This window comes from Hordeum vulgare, chromosome 3H (genome assembly GCF_904849725.1).
Source record: "Hordeum vulgare subsp. vulgare chromosome 3H, MorexV3_pseudomolecules_assembly, whole genome shotgun sequence".
Classification (NCBI taxonomy): domain Eukaryota; kingdom Viridiplantae; phylum Streptophyta; class Magnoliopsida; order Poales; family Poaceae; genus Hordeum; species Hordeum vulgare.
Window position 1 is genome coordinate 470,429,376 of NC_058520.1, and position 17,117 is coordinate 470,446,492.

Consider the following 17,117-nt stretch of genomic DNA (forward strand, 5'->3'; position numbering starts at 1 on the left):
GGGCATGCGTTCAAATCCCCGTACTCACTGCGGTAGAAGATGCAGTCATTAGGGCATGCATGTATCTTCTGCACCTCCAATTCTATAGGGTAGAGAACAGTCTTTGCTTCACACGTACTGTCAGGCAATTCATTATCCTTTGGAAGCTTCTTCTTCATTATTTTCAGTAGCTTCCCAAATCCCTTGTCAGATAAACCATTATGTGCCTTCCATTGCAGCAATTCCAGTGTGGTACCGAGCTTTGTGTTGTCATCTTCGGAATTTGGGTACAACCCTTTTTTTGTGATCCTCTAACATGCGCTCGAACTTCAAGTTCTCCCATTCACTTTCGCATTCTCGCTATGCATCGACAGTGACCCGACGAAGATCATAATCGGGCACATCGTCTGGTGCCTCTTGATCTTTAGCTTGCCCTGTTGCAGTATCACCGTATTCAGGGAACATAGGATCTGGATAGTTGTTATCATGCTCTTCTTCTTCATTGTCTTCCATCATAACCCCTCTTTCTTCGTGCTTGGTCCAAACATAATAGTGGGGCATGAAACCCTTCTCAAGTAGGTGGACGTGAAGGGTTTTCAGGGAAGAGTAATCCTTCGTATTCTCGTAGTTAACAAATGGATAGTACATAAAACCATTATGCTTGGTTGCCTCGACCACACCGAGAAAATTACGCAGGTCCGTAATGTACTCTGAAGTGCGTCGGTCACCGTACATCCGTTGGCGGTTCATTTGTATTATGAAATTAAGTATATCAAAAACTATTGTAGAACATCATGAATAGAGAAATGACAAAATTAATACACGTTCATCATCACACTAAAACCAAAGTACAGTAGTGATCAAATGTTATTACTGCAAAAATAAATACATAAATTTCATATATAGTTCTCATAAAACAATATATAGCTATGTAAAACATTTAAATGCAGCAACAAATGTGATCAAAATCGCAACTAAGGTAACAATTGACCCAACAACATAATGATAACAAGCCTCTTTATCAATGGCATATTTTCTAATATTCCTAATCGTCAAGCGCATTGCATCCATCTTCAAGCGCATTGCATCCATCTTCAACCGCATTGCATCCATCTTGATTTTGTGATCATCGACGACATCGGCAACATTCAACTCCAATTCCATTTCCTATCCTCAATTAATGTCAATTTTTTATTCAAGTAATTGTTTTCTTTTTCAACTAAATTTAACCACTCAACAAGAGGATCGGTTGGAATTTCCAGTTCACATACCTCCTAGATAAAAACATCCATGTCACGTTGGTCGGCATAATTGTTATAAACACTAAATGAAACAAATAGTTATAAAAGAAATTATACCACGTCCGAATCATAGGACGAACGGGCACATAAAAGAAGGCAGTTGCGAAGGCGAGCAAGGTATTTTTAAATTTCCTCAAATCAATGAATCAATGAAGTGGTTGAATTGAAGTAAATGTGCCTACGAAAGAAGAGAAGGCTGATAATTTTTGTAGTAGTCGTGACCAACAACCATCAGCAGTCGGCTCGTCCGACGTGGGCGGATACCAAAACTATCGCACTATATAATAACAAACAATAATAAAAGTAAGAAATTTATGCAAGTATCTATCTACATCATTGAAGTAATATTTTTTTCTTTTAAAAAGAAGATAAGAACAAGAGGCTCACCGTGGTCGTGCCGACGACAAGATCGGCGCGGGCGATCAACGAAGGTGAGGACGGGGACGGGACAACACCCTACACATGTGCAGACTATAACAAGTTAATTTGGGCTCAAATTGTGCATCTAAATCAAAAGAACTCCCACATACACCCCTACACTGAAACCCACAAACCACTCTACTTCTAGAGCATTTGAAATGAGCTAAACTAGGAGTGATAGATGAAAGGATGAAGTACCTAACCTTTTAGAACACTTGTGTAGTTGGTGCACCGCCAAACCTAGACAAATCTTGAGAAAAATGGAGCTTGGAGAGGTAGAGCTTGGAGACACGAAAGCTTAAGTGTGGCTCGGGCATTTCATCGAGCACCTCATGTGCATGCATAGCACGGTGGCAAGAGCAGTGCATGCACACCTCCCACACGGCCAAAAAAACAGAGGAGAGGGTGGGAAGGGGCGAGGGTATATATAGGCATCTATTTGGTCCCGATTGGTGGCAAGAACCAGGACACAAGACTGACCTTTAGTCCCGGTTCCACCCACCAACCGGGACTGAAGGTGCTGCCTGAGGAGCGAGGACCATTGGTCCCGATTCGTGTCTAGAACCGGGGCCAAAGGGGTCAGACGAACCGGGACCATGGCCCGGCCGGCGCCCTAGCCTCACGAACAAGGGCCGATGCACCGACCAGTCCCGGTTCTAAATAGAACCGGGATTAAAGCTCTTTTATCGCGTGGACCAAAGCCATGTTTTATACTAGTGCATAAGATTCTTGATCCTTGGAATGTTCTCAATCTTGTAATTACCAAGACCAGAAACAAGATTGAAATCTCGAAGTCAAGAATAAATGATTGCATAGCAATGGTTATATCGGGAATCCTGTGAGGAGAAGGGAGGGGGTGTTTACAGTTATTGCATAACAAATATCTACACTCCAAAATTTTAGCACAAGTTACGGCTCAACCAAATGATTCATCCTTTTTAAAGGGTTTGATTAGAACTAAGGTCGCTTTCTTTAATAGAAGTACTACTAGATTATAGGATGATACTTGGTCAGAGAAGACGCCTCTAGCTTTATAGTATCCAATGTTTTATAATATCATATAACGTAAAGAGGTATTTGTGAGTACAATATTATGTCCAGCTCCCCTAAACATTCAGTTCAGGAGGTTAGTAGTTGGGAATGATGGGATAGATGTATGCATTTAGTGCATTGGTTGATGGAGGCCTACTTGTCTAATGAGCCATATGTATTTCGTTGGAAACTTGCAGTTTCAAGCGTGTTCTTAGACAAATCTTTGCATATGTTTTTGATTATCAGTGGACCGATCCCTTGATCTACTCATACATAGAAAATGAAGCTGGGTTTAAAAATTGAGATTTTTATGTGATTTGTGCATGAGGAGATGATTTTGACTAAGGAAAATTTGACAGAACATAGGTGGAAAGGGGGTAAACGGTGTTGTTTTGCGATCAGGAGGAAATGATTCAACATCTATTTCTTACATGCTCACTAACCAAGTTAGGACATCTCCAACACTGACCCAAAAATTCCTTCGCTATATGTCTGTTTTTGTGTCCGGACGTGGTCCACGGACATGATATGGAAGGGAGCCATCCAACGCTAACTACAAAGTATCCGACTAGAAGGAGAAAAGGAAGGTGGGGACCATGCATATGATCGTGATATTTGTGGTTTAGAGTCCGGTTGGGAGGAGGGGGCCATGCATGTGCGTATGGGAGGAGAGAAAGAAGAGACGGACATGCATGTGATTGGTCAAGTGCATGTCCGGACTCTGCAAAACTCCCCCAGGTTTCTCTTTACTTTGCCAGAATCCAAACGTCGGACTGCTAAGTGGATGTATACAAGTCTGTGTTGGATGGCAAAAGTGAATAAAAGTGTCCTATCAGACATATGCTCGAGATTTGCATGTCTCCCTTAGAGGTGCCCTGATTGTAGAGAATAATACATGTGCCTTTAACATTTTCCCACCTAATAGTATCTCCAGTATGTTTGGTAATTAGTTAGGTGGGGTTGATCCTAATATAGTGGCACAAATTCAAGTGGGGGTTTGTGCATTATTTGGAACTATTTGAAACCGTCAGAATGATGTTGTATTTAACATGACAAGTATAAAAAAATACAGGTTATCTGTTGGAAATATGCCCTAGAGGCAATAATAAAATAGTTATTATTATACTTCCTTGTTCAAGATAATCATTTATTATCCATGCTAGAATTGTATTGAATGGAAACTCACATACATGTGTGGATACATAGACAACACGGTGTCCCTAGTAAGCCTCTAGTGGACTAGCTCGTTGATCAAAGATGGTCAAGGTTTCCTGGCCATAGACAAGGGTTGTAACTTGATAACGGGATCACATCATTAGAAGAATGATGTGATGGACAAGACCCAAACTATGAACACAACATGTGATCGTTTCATTTTATGGCTATTGTTTTTCTGCATTTCAAGTATATGTTCCTATGACCATGAGATCATGTAACTCAGTGACACCGGAAGAATACCTTGTGTGTGTCGCAACATAACTGGGTGAATATAAAGGTGCTCCACAGGTATCTCCGAAGGTGTCTGTTGAGTTAGCATTGATCAAGACTAGGATTTTTCACTCCGTGTGACGGAGTGGTATCTCGGGGCCCACTCGGTAATACAACATCACAACAAGCCTTGCAAGCAATGTGACTAAAGAGTTAGCCACGAGATTTTGTATTACAGAACGAGTAAAGAGACTTGTTGGTTACGATGTCAAGGATTCAATCAATCCCGCATAGTGTTCACTTTGTCCATCGGTATGTTACTTGCCCGAGATTCGATCGTCGGTATCTGCATACCATTTCAATCTTGTTACCGGCAAGTCTCTTTACTTGTTACGTAATACAAGATCATGTGAATAACTCCTTAGTCACATTGCTTGCAAGCTTCTTGTGATGTTGTATTACCAAGTGGGCCCTAGAGATACCTCTCCGTCATACCGAGTGACAAATCCCAGTCTCAATCCATGCCAACCCAACAGACACCCTCCGAGACACCTGTAGAGCTCCTTTATAGTCACCCAGTTATGTTGTGACGTTTGATACACACAAGGTATTCCTCCGGTGTCTGGGAGTTGCATGATCTCATGGTCATAGGAACATATACTTGAGATGGATAAAACAATAGCAATAAACTAACACGATCATATGCTACATTTACAACTTGGGTCTTGTCCATCACATCATTCTCCTAATGATGTGATCCCGTCATCAAATGAAAACTCATATCTATGGCTAGGAAACCTTGACCATCTTTGATCAACGAGCTAGTCCTTTAGAGGCTCACTAGGGATAGTGTGTTGTCTATGTATCCACACATGTATTTTGTTTCCAATCAATACAATTCTAGCATGGATAATAAACGATTATCATGAACAAGAAAATATAGTAATAACCACTTTATTATTGCCTCTACGACATATTTCCAATAGTGTCCCACTTGCACTAGAGTCAATAATCTAGCTCAGATAACTATGTGATTTACATTGTAATGAATCTAACACCCATACAGTTCTGGTGTTGATCATGTTTTGCTCGTGGAAGATGCATAGTCAACGGGTTGCAACATTCAGATCCATGTGCACTTTGCAAATACTTATGTCCTCCTCCTTGATGAAATCGCAGATGGAATTGAAGCGTCGCTTTATGTATCTGGTCCTCTTGTGAAATCTTGGTTCCTTGGCTAGAGCAATGGCACCAGTGTTGTCACAGAATAGAGTCACTGGATCCAGTGCACTAGGCACAACTCCAAGATCTGTCATGAACTCCTTCATCCAGACACCTTCTTTAGCCACCTCTGAGGCGGCTATTTACTCCGCTTCGCATGTAGAATCAACTATCATGCTTTGCTTGGAACTGCACCACCTTACTGCACCCCCATTGAGAATAAATATGTATCCGGTTTGAGACTTGGAGTCATCCAGATCAGTGTTAAAACATAGAACGACGAAACCCTTTACGACAAGATCTTGATCACCTCCATACACGAGAAATATTTATTTAGCCTTTTCGTGTACTTCAGACTATTCTTGACCATTGTCCGGTGGTCCATTCCTGGATCACTTTGAAACCTTCCCGCATACTTATGGCAAGGCTGACATCAGATCTCGTGCACACATTGCATACATGATAGAGCCTATGGATAAAGCATAGGGGACGACACTCATCTTTTCTCTATCTTGTGTAACCACTGGGCATTGAGTCGTACTCAACTTCACACCTTGCAATACATGCAAGAACACTTTCTTTGGCTGATCCATTTTGAACTTCTTCAAAACTTTGTCAAGGTATGTGGTGTGTGAAAGTACTATTAAGCGTCTTGATCTATCTCTATAGATCTTGATGCCTAATATGTAAGGAGCTTCTCCTAGGTCCTTAATTGAAAAACTCTTATTCAAAAAATCCTTTATGCTTCCCAAAAATTGTATATTGTTTCCAATCAGCAAAATGTCATCCACATATAATGTTAGAAACGCTATAGAGATCCCACTCATTGTCTTGTAAATACAAGCTTCTCCATAAACTTGTATAAACACAAACACCTTGATCACCTCATCAAAGCGCTGATTCCAACTTCGAGATGCTTGCACAAGTCCATAAATGGATCGCTGGAACTTGCACACTTTGTCAGGATTAACTGTATCGATAAAACCTTTAGGTTACATCATGTACAACTCTTCCTTAAGGAAACCGTTAAGGAATGTTGTTTTGACATCCATCTGCCAAATTTCATAATCGAAAAATGCAGCTATTGCTAACATGATTCTGATGGACTTAAGCATCGCTACAGGTGAGAAAGTATCATCGTAGTCAACTCCTTGAACTTGTGAAAACCCTTTGCCACAAGTTGAGCTTTATAAATGATGACATTACTGTCGGTGTTCGTCTTCTTCTTAAAGATCCATTTATTGTGAATGGCCTTTCGCCCTTCACATAATACTTACAAACTCCACACTTTATTTTCATACATGGATCATATCTCAGATTTCATGGCCTCTAACCATTTGTTGGAATCTAGGGCCACCATTGATTCTCGATAACTCGTAGGTTTATTGTTGTCCAACAACATGACTGTTAAGACAAGGTTACCATACCACTGAGGATCAGTACGTGCCCTTGTCAACCTATGAGGTTTGCTAGCAACTTGATCCGAAGCTTCATGATCATCATCATTGGGCTCCTCTTCAACTCGCGCAGACTTCAAAGAAACATCTTTCTGTGCTGTGCTACTCTTTGGTTGAAGTAAAGGTTCTATACTTCATCAAGTTCTTTCTTCCTCCCACTCAATTATTTCTAGAGAAACTCTTTCTCAATAAATGTTCCGTTTTAGCGACAAACACTTCGCTTTCAGATGTGAGATAGAAGGTATACCCAACAGTATATTTTGGGTATCCTATGAAGACACATTTCTTCTCTTTGGGTTCCATCTTTGTAGGCTGAAGCTTTTTGACATAAGCATCACATCCCCAAACTTTAAGAAACAACAACTTTGGTCTCTTGCCAAACCATAGTTCATATGGCGTCGTCTCAACATATTTAGATGGTGCCCTATTTAAAGTGAATGCAGTTGTCTCCAATGCATAACCCCAAAATGATAGTGGCAAATTGGCAAGAGACATGATAGAACACACCATATCTAATAAAGTACGATTACGACGTTCAGACACACCATTGCGTTGTGGTGTTCCAGGCGGTGTCAACTGTGAAACAATTCCACATTGTCTTAGGTGAGTACCAAACTCATAAGTCATATATTCTCCTCCTCGATCAGATCGTAGGAATTTGATCTTCTTGTTATGATGATTCTCCACTTCACTCTGAAATTGCTTGAACTTTTCAAACATTTCAGACTTGTGTTTCATTAAGTAAATATAACCATATCTACTTAAGTCATCGATGAAGGTGAGAAAATAACTATATCCATCGCGTGCATCAATGCTCATTGGACTCCACACATCAGTATGTATGATTTCCAATAAGACACTTGCTCGCTCCATCGTTCCAGACAACACAGTTTTGACCATCTTGCCCATGAGACATGGTTCACATGTGTCAAGTGATTCAAAATCAAGTGACTCCAAAAGTCCATAAACATGGAGTTTCTTCATACTTCTACACAAATATGACCTAAGCGGCAGGGCCACAAGAAAGTGGTATTATCATTATCAACTCTACATCTTTTGGCATCAATGTTATGAACATGTGTGTCATTACTATCGAGATTCAATAAGAACAAACCCCTCACATTGGGTGCATGACCATAAAATATATTACTCATATAAATAGAACAACCATTAGTCTCTGATTTAAATGAGTAATTGTCTCGCATTAAACAAGATCCAAATATAATGTTCATGCTCAACGCGGGCACTAAATAACACTTATTCAGGTTCATCACTAATCCCAATGGTAATCGAAGAGAGAGTGTGCCGACGGCGATCACATCAACCTTGGAACCATTTGCAACGTGCATCGTCACTTCGTCCTTCGCCAACCTTCGTCTATTCTGTAGTTCGTGCTCTGAGTTGCAAATGTGAGCAACCGAACTGGTATCAAATACCCAGGCACTACAATGATAGTTGGTGAGGTACACATCAATAACATGTATATCATATATACCTTGTTTGGTGTTGGCCGCCTTCTTGTCGGCGAGATACTTGGGGAAATTCCGCTTCCAGTGACCAGTGCCCTTGGAATGAAAGCACTCAGTTTCTGGCTTGGGCCCAGCCTTGGGTTTCTTCACGGGAGGGGCAACTGCTTTGCCACTCTTCTTAGAGTTATCCTTCTTACTCTTGCCATTTTTCTTGAAACTAGTGGTTTTATTGACCATGAACACTTGATGCTCGTTCTGAATTTCTGACTCAGCGACCTTCAGCATCGCAAATAGCTCGGGGACTGATTTATTCATCCCTTGCGTATTATAGTTGAACACAAAGCATTTATATCTAGGTGGCAATGATTGAAGAACTCTATCAGTGATTGCCTCTCATGAGAGAACAATTCCCAATTCAGCCAGATGGTTGGAATGCCCATACATTCTGAGTATCTGTTCACTAACAGACCCGTTCTCCTCCATCTTGCAAGCATAGAACTTATCGGAGGACTCATACCTCTCGATCCGGGCATTCTTTTCAAACATGAACTTCAACTCGTGGAACATCTCATATGATCCATGATGTTCAAAACATCTTTGAAGTCCCGGTTCTAAGCCATACAAAATTGCACATTGAACTACTGAGTAGTCATCCAAACGTGACTGCCACATGTTCGTAATGTCTTCAGTTGCTGGAAGGGGGGCGCATCACCAAGCCGTGCATCAAGGACATAATCCTTTTGGGAAACCGTGAGGACAATCCGCAGATTACGGGCCCAGTCTACAAAGTTACTTCCATCATCTTTCAACTTGGCTTTCTCGAGTAACGCATTAAAATTCAGGGGTTCTACTGCGTGAGCCATTGATCTACAACATAAATTTGCAAATATTACTTAGACTATTGTTCAAAATAATGAGTTTAGTTAACCATATTACTAAAAATTCCCACTCAAATTGACATCCCTCTAGTCATTCGAGTGAAACATGATCCAAATCCACCAACCCAAGTCTGATCATCACATGAGATGAGCTCGTTTCAATGGTGAACATCTTCATGTTGATCATATCTACTATATGACTCATGTTCGACCTTTCGGTCTCTTGTGTTTCGAGGCCATGTTTTTACATGCTAGGCTCGTCAAGTTTAACCTGAGCGTTCCGCATGTGCAAAATTGTCTTGCCCCGTTGTATGTGAACGTAGAGTCTATCACACCCGATCATCACGTGGTGTCTCGAAACGACGAACTTTCGCAACGGTGCACACCCGGGGAGAACACAATTTTATCTCGAAATTTTAGTGAGGGGTCACCTTGTAATGCTACCGTCATCTTAATCAAAACAAGGTATATAAAAAGAATTAACATCACATGCAAATCATAAGTGACATGATATGGCCATGATCTTGTGTTTTTGATCTCCATCGTCACCGGCACAACACCATGATTCCATCATCATGATCTCCATCATCGTGTTTCCACCAAGGTTGTCGCGCCAACCATGATTGTACTACTATTGCTACCGTTTAGCGGTGGTGGTGAGTAGCTCTCCCGACACGGCTTCGCCGAGCTGTACCGAGAAAACTAGAGGTGGAGACGATCTAGAGGAAGAGGGAGAGGTTGCATCATGTCACAGGTGTGTTGCAGCCCTCCCTCTCCCCACTTATATATAGGAGGAGGGTGGAGGCCGGCGGGCCCTAGGGTTTCCCCTAGGGCTTGGGGTGGCGGCCAAGGTGGCTTGCCACCCAAGGAAAGGGTGGCGCCACCCTTGGGCCTACCCTCCTTGCTGCCTTCGGCCGCATGGGCCTTAGTGGGAGGAGCGTCAAGCCCACCATGGACTGGTGCGCCTCCTCTCACAGCCCATGGGGACCTCCGTGGAAGGTGGACCCTCCCGATGGACCCCCGGAACACTTCCGACACTCCCGTCACAAAACCGGTATTACCCTGGAACTTTTTTGGAGCTTGAATACCAACTTCATATATATCAATATTTACCTCTGGTCCATTTTGGAGCTCCTCGTGATGTTCGGAATCTCATCTGAGACTCCAAACAACTTTCGGTTATCACCACACATAACTCATTAATACCAAATAGCACCTAACCTTAAGTGTGCAGACCCGACGGGTTCGAGAACTATACACACATGACCGAGCCACTCTCCGGTAAATAACCAATAGCATGACCTCGATGTCCATATTGGTTCCTACATGTTTATCAGTCGATCCATGATGTCAATGATTCAATCAATCCGGTATATTGTTCCGTTTGTCCATCGGTATGTTACTTGCCCGAGATTCGATCGTCGGTATCTGCATACCTAGTTTAATCTCGTTACCCACAAGTCGCTTTACTCTTTACATAATACAAGATCTCGTTACTAACTCCTTGGTCACATTGCTTGCAAGCTTCTTGTGTTGTATTACCGAGTGGGCCCTAGATATACCTCTCTGTCATACGGAGTGAGAAATCCCAGGCTCAGTCCATGCCAACCCAACATACACCCTCGGAGATAACTGTAGAGCACATTTATAGTTAGCGAGTTACGTTGTGACGTTTGATACATACAAGGTATTCCTCCGGTGTGCGGAACTTCCATGATCTCATGGTTATAGGAACATATACTTGACATACGGAAAACAATATCAATAAACTCACATGATCATATGCTACATTTATAGTTTGGGTATTGTCCATCACATCATTCTCCTAATGATGTGATCCCGTTATAAAATGACAAATCATGTCTATGGCTAGGAAACCTTGACCATCCTTGATTAACGAGCTAGTCCTTTAGAGGCTCACTAGGGACAGTGTGTTGTCTATGCATCCACACATGTATTTAGTTTCCAATCAATACAATTCTTGCATGGATACTAAACGATTATCATGAACAAGGAAATATAATATTAACCACTTTATTATTGTCTCTAGGACATATTTCCAACAATAGGATTGAAAGTATCTCTAGAGGGGGTGATTAGACTACTTGACAAGATACAAAATTAGCCTTTTCCCAGTTCTAGTTGTGGGCCAATTTTAGCAATTATGACTAGTCAAATTCGCCCTACACATGCACATCTCAGAGTATAGCAGCAGAAAGTAAAGACATGCAAATGTAATGTAGAGGATAAGGTAAGAAGATCAAATTCAAAGGTTGATACGACGATTTTTGGCATGGTTCTGATAGGTGTTGTTATCATATGTCTATGTTAGTGGCGACTTCAACCCACAGAGGGTAACCGCTGCAAGAGTCCACAGATGGCTCCACCCACAAGGGGTCCACGAAGAATCTGTTGGAATTATGCCCTAGAGGCAATAATAAATGTATAGTTATTATTATAATTCCTGTATCAAGATAATAGTTTATTATCCATGCTATAATTGTATTGAATGAAGACTCATTTACATGTGTGGATACATAGACAAAACACCGTCCCTAGCATGCCTCTAGTTGGCTTGCCAGTTGATCGATGATAGTCAGTGTCTTCTCATTATGAACAAGGTGTTGTTGCTTGATAACTGGATCACGTCATTGGGAGAATCACGTGATGGACTAGACCCAAACTAATAGACGTAGCATGTTGATCGTGTCATTTTGTTGCTACTGTTTTCTGCGTGTCAAGTATTTATTCCTATGACCATGAGATCATATAACTCACTGACACCGGAGGAATGCTTTGTGTGTATCAAACGTCGCAACGTAACTGGGTGACTATAAAGATGCTCTACAGGTATCTCCGAAGGTGTTAGTTGAGTTAGTATGGATCAAGACTGGGATTTGTCACTCCGTGTGACGGAGAGGTATCTCGGGGCCCACTCGGTAATACAACAACACACACAAGCCTTGCAAGCAATGTAACTTAGTGTAAGTTGCGGGATCTTGTATTACGTAACGAGTAAAGAGACTTGCCGGTAAACGAGATTGAAATAGGTATGCGGATACTGACGATCGAATCTCGGGCAAGTAACATACCGAAGGACAAAGGGAATGACATACGGGATTATACGAATCCTTGGCACTGAGGTTCAAACGATAAGATCTTCGTAGAATATGTAGGATCCAATATGGGCATCCAGGTCCCGCTATTGGATATTGACTGAGGAGTTTCTCGGGTCATGTCTACATAGTTCTCGAACCCGCAGGGTCTGCACACTTAAGGTTCGACGTTGTTTTATGCGTATTTGAGTTATATGGTTGGTTACCGAATGTTGTTCGGAGTCCCGGATGAGATCACAGACGTCACGAGGGTTTCCGGAATGGTCCGCAAATGAAGATTGATATATAGGATGACCTCATTTGATTATCGGAAGGTTTTCGGAGTTACCGGGAATGTACCGGGAATGACGAATGGGTTCCGGGAGTTCACCCGGGGGGGGGGGCAACCCACCCCGGGGAAGCCCATAGGCTTTGGGGAGACACACCAGCCCTTAGTGGGCTGGTGGGACAGCCCCAAGGGGGCCTATGCGCCAAGAGAAGGAAATCAAAGGAAAAGAAAAAAAAAGAGGGAAGAAGTGGGAAGGGAGGGGGACTCCTCCCACCAAACCAAGTCCAACTCGGTTTGGGGGGGAGTCCTCCCCCCCTTGGCTCGGCCGACCCCTTGAGGGTCCCTTGAACCCCAAGGCAAGGTCCCCCTCCCTCCTCCTATTTATATGGGGCTTTTAGGGCAGATTTGAGACGACTTTCTCACGGCTGCCCGACCACATACCTCCATAGTTTTTCCTCTAGATCGCGTTTCTGCGGAGCTCGGGCGGAGCCCTGCTGAGACAAGATCATCACCAACCTCCAGAGCGCCGTCACGCTGCCGGAGAACTCTTCTACCTCTCCGTCTCTCTTGCTGGATCAAGAAGGCCGAGATCATTGTCGAGCTGTACGTGTGCTGAACGCGGAGGTGCCGTCCGTTCGGTACTAGATCGTGGGACTGATCGCGGGATTGTTCGCGGGGCGGATCGAGGGACGTGAGGACGTTGCACTACATCAACCGCGTTCTCTAACGCTTCTGCTGTACGATCTACAAGGGTACGTAGATCACTCATCCCCTCTCGTAGATGGACATCACCATGACAGGTCTTCGTGCGCGTAGGAAAATTTTTGTTTCCCATGCGACGTTCCCCAAAAGTGGCATCATGAGCTAGGTTCATGCGTAGATGTCTTCTCGAGTAGAACACAAAAGGTTTTGTGGGCGGTGATGTGCGTTTTTCTGCCCTCCTTAGTCTTCTCTTGATTCCACGGTATTGTTGGATTGAAGCGGCTTGGACCGACATTACTCGTACGCTTATGAGAGACTGGTTTCATCGTTACGAGTAACCCCCTTTGCTCAAAGATGACTGGCAAGTGACGGTTTCTCCAACTTTAGTTGAATCGGATTTGACCGAGGAGGTCCTTGGATGAGGTTAAATAGCAACTCATATATCTCCGTTGTGGTGTTTGCGTAAGTAAGATGCGATCCTACTAGATACCCTTGGTCACCACGTAAAACATGCAACAACAAAATTAGAGGACGTCTAACTTGTTTTTGCAGGGTATGATTGTGATGTGATATGGCCAATGATGTGATGTGATATATTGGATGTATGAGATGATCATGTTGTAATAGAAATATCGACTTGCACGCCGATGGTACGGCAACCGGCAGGAGCCATAGGGTTGTCTTTATACTAACGTTTGTGCTTGCAGATGCGTTTACTATTTTGCTAAGATGTAGTTTTAGTAGTAATAGCATAAGTAGCACGGCAACCCCGATGGCAACACGTTGATGGATGATCATGGTGTGGCGCCAGTGACAAGAAGATCGTGCCGGTGCTTTGGTGATGGAGATCAAGAAGCACGTGATGATGGCCATATCATGTCACTTATGAATTGCATGTGATGTTAATCCTTTTTGCACCTTATTTTGCTTAGAACGACGGTAGCATTATGAGGTGATCTCTCACTAAAATTTCAAGACGAAATTGTGTTCTCCCCGACTGTGCACCGTTGTTGCAGTTCGTCGTTTCGAGACACCACGTGATGATCGGGTGTGATAGACTCAACGTTCACATACAACGGGTGCAAAACAGTTGCGCACGCGGAACACTCGGGTTAAGCTTGACGAGCCTAGCATGTGCAGACATGGCCTCGGAACACATGAGACCGAAAGGTCGATCATGAATCATATAGTTGATATGATTAGCATAGGGATGCTTACCACTGAAACTATACTCAACTCACGTGATGATCGGACTTGGGATAGTGTAAGTGGATCATGAACCACTCAAATGACTAGAGAGATGTACTTTTTGAGTGGGAGTTTAGCATATAATTTGATTAAGTTGAACTCTAATTATCTTGAACATAGTCTAAGTCCACTTTGAAAATATTTGTGTTGTAGATCATGGCTCACGCAAGTGTCATCCTGAATTTTAATACGTTCCTAGAGAAAGCTAAGTTGAAAGATGATGGAAGCAACTTTGTAGACTGGGCTCGTAATCTTAAGCTAATCTTATAAGCTGGAAAGAAGGATTATGTCCTTAATGCTGCGCTAGGAGATGAACCACCCGCTACGGCTGATCAGGATGTTAAGAACGCTTGGTTAGCGCGTAAGGAGGACTACTCAATAGTTCAATGTGCAGTCTTGTATGGCTTAGAACCGGGAATTCAACGTCGCTTTGAGCGTCATGGAGCATTTGAGATGTTCCAGGAGTTGAAGTTTATCTTTCAGAAGAACGCCCGGATCGAGAGGTATGAGACCTCCGATAAATTCTATGCTTGCAAGATGGAGGAAAACTCGTCTGTCAGTGAACATGTGCTCAAAATGTCTGGGTACTCAAATCGTCTAGCTGAACTGGGGATTGAACTCCCGCAAGAAGCTATCACTGATAGAATCCTTCAATCACTGCCGCCAAGCTACAAAGGCTTTGTGTTGAACTACAACATGCAAGGGATGAACAAGTCTCCCGGCGAGTTGTTTGCGATGCTGAAAGTCGCAGAGTCTAAACTCCGTAAAGAGCATCAAGTGTTGATGGTGAGCAAGACCACTAGTTTCAAGAGAAACGGCAAAGGCAAGAAGGGCAATTCAAAGAAGAGCGGCAAGCCTGTTTCCAATCCGCCGAAGAAACCCAAAGCTGGACCTAAGCCTGAAACGGAGTGCTTATATTGCAAGGGTATGGGTCACTGGAAGCGCAATTGCCCCAAGTATCTGGCAGATAAGAAGGCGAGCAAAGAAAAATCAGGTATATTTGATATACATGTTATTGATGTGTACTTAACCGGCTCTCGTAGTAGTGCCTGGGTATTCGATACCGGTTCTGTTGCTCACATTTGCAACTCGAAGCAGGAACTGCGGAATAGACGAAGGCTGGCGAAAGACGAAGTGACGATGCGCGTAGGAAACGGTTCCAAGGTTGATGCAATCGCCGTTGGCATAGTGTCACTTCAACTACCATCGGTATTAGTGATGAACTTCAATCATTGTTATTTAGCGCCTGCGTTGAGCATGAACATTATATCTGGATCTTGTTTATTGCGAGACGGTTACTCTTTTAAGTCAGAGAATAATGGTTGTTCTATTTCTATGAGTAACATCTTTTATGGTCATGCACCGAATGTGAGAGGATTGTTCATATTGAATCTTGATAGCGATACGCATATACATAACATTGATACCAAAAGAGTTAGAGTAAACAATGATAGCGCCATATTTTTGTGGCACTTCCGCTTGGGTCATATTGGTGTAAAGCGCATGAAGAAACTCCATGCTGATGGACTTTTGGAGTCACTTGACTTTGATTCACTTGACACGTGCGAACCATGCCTCATGGGCAAGATGACTAAGACTCCGTTCTCCGGAACAATGGAGCGTGCAAGTGACTTGTTGGAAATCATACATACCGATGTGTGTGGTCCAATGAGCGTGGAGGCACGCGGCGGATATCGTTATTTTCTAACCTTCACTGACGACTTAAGTAGATATGGTTATGTCTACTTGATGAAGCACAAGTCTGAAACATTTGAAAAGTTCAAGCAATTTCAGAGTGAAGTGGAAAATCATCGTAACAAGAAGATCAAGTTCCTACGGTCTGATCGTGGGGGTGAATATCTGAGTTTCGAGTTTGGTACTCACTTAAGACAATGTGGAATTGTTTCGCAGTTAACACCGCCTGGAACACCACAGCGTAATGGTGTGTCCGAACGTCGTAATCGTACTTTGTTAGAGATGGTGCGATCTATGATGTCTCTTACTGATTTGCCGTTATCATTTTGGGGTTATGCATTAGAAACAGCTGCATTCACTTTAAATAGGGCACCATCGAAATCCGTTGAGACGACACCATACGAACTGTGGTATGGCAAAAGGCCAAAGTTGTCGTTTCTTAAAGTTTGGGGATGTGATGATTATGTCAAAAAGCTTCAGCCTGAAAAGATGGAACCCAAAGCGGAAAAATACGTCTTCATAGGTTACCCAAAAGAGACAGTTGGGTACACCTTCTATCTCAAATCCGAGGGCAAAGTGTTTGTTGCTAAGAACGGAACTTTTCTCGAGAAGGAGTTTCTCTCGAGAGAATTGAGTGGGAGGAAGATAGAACTTGACGAGGTTGTCGAACCTCTTATCCCTCTGGATGGTGGCGCAGGGCAAGGGGAAACCTCTGTCGTTGCGACGCCGGTTGAGGAGGAAGTTAATGATGATGATCATGAAACTCCAGTTCAAGTTTCTGTTGAACCACGCAGGTCGACGAGATCACGCGCTGCTCCAGAGTGGTACGGTAATCCCGTCTTATCAATCATGTTGTTAGACAACAATGAACCTCCAAATTATGAAGAAGCAATGGTGGGCCCA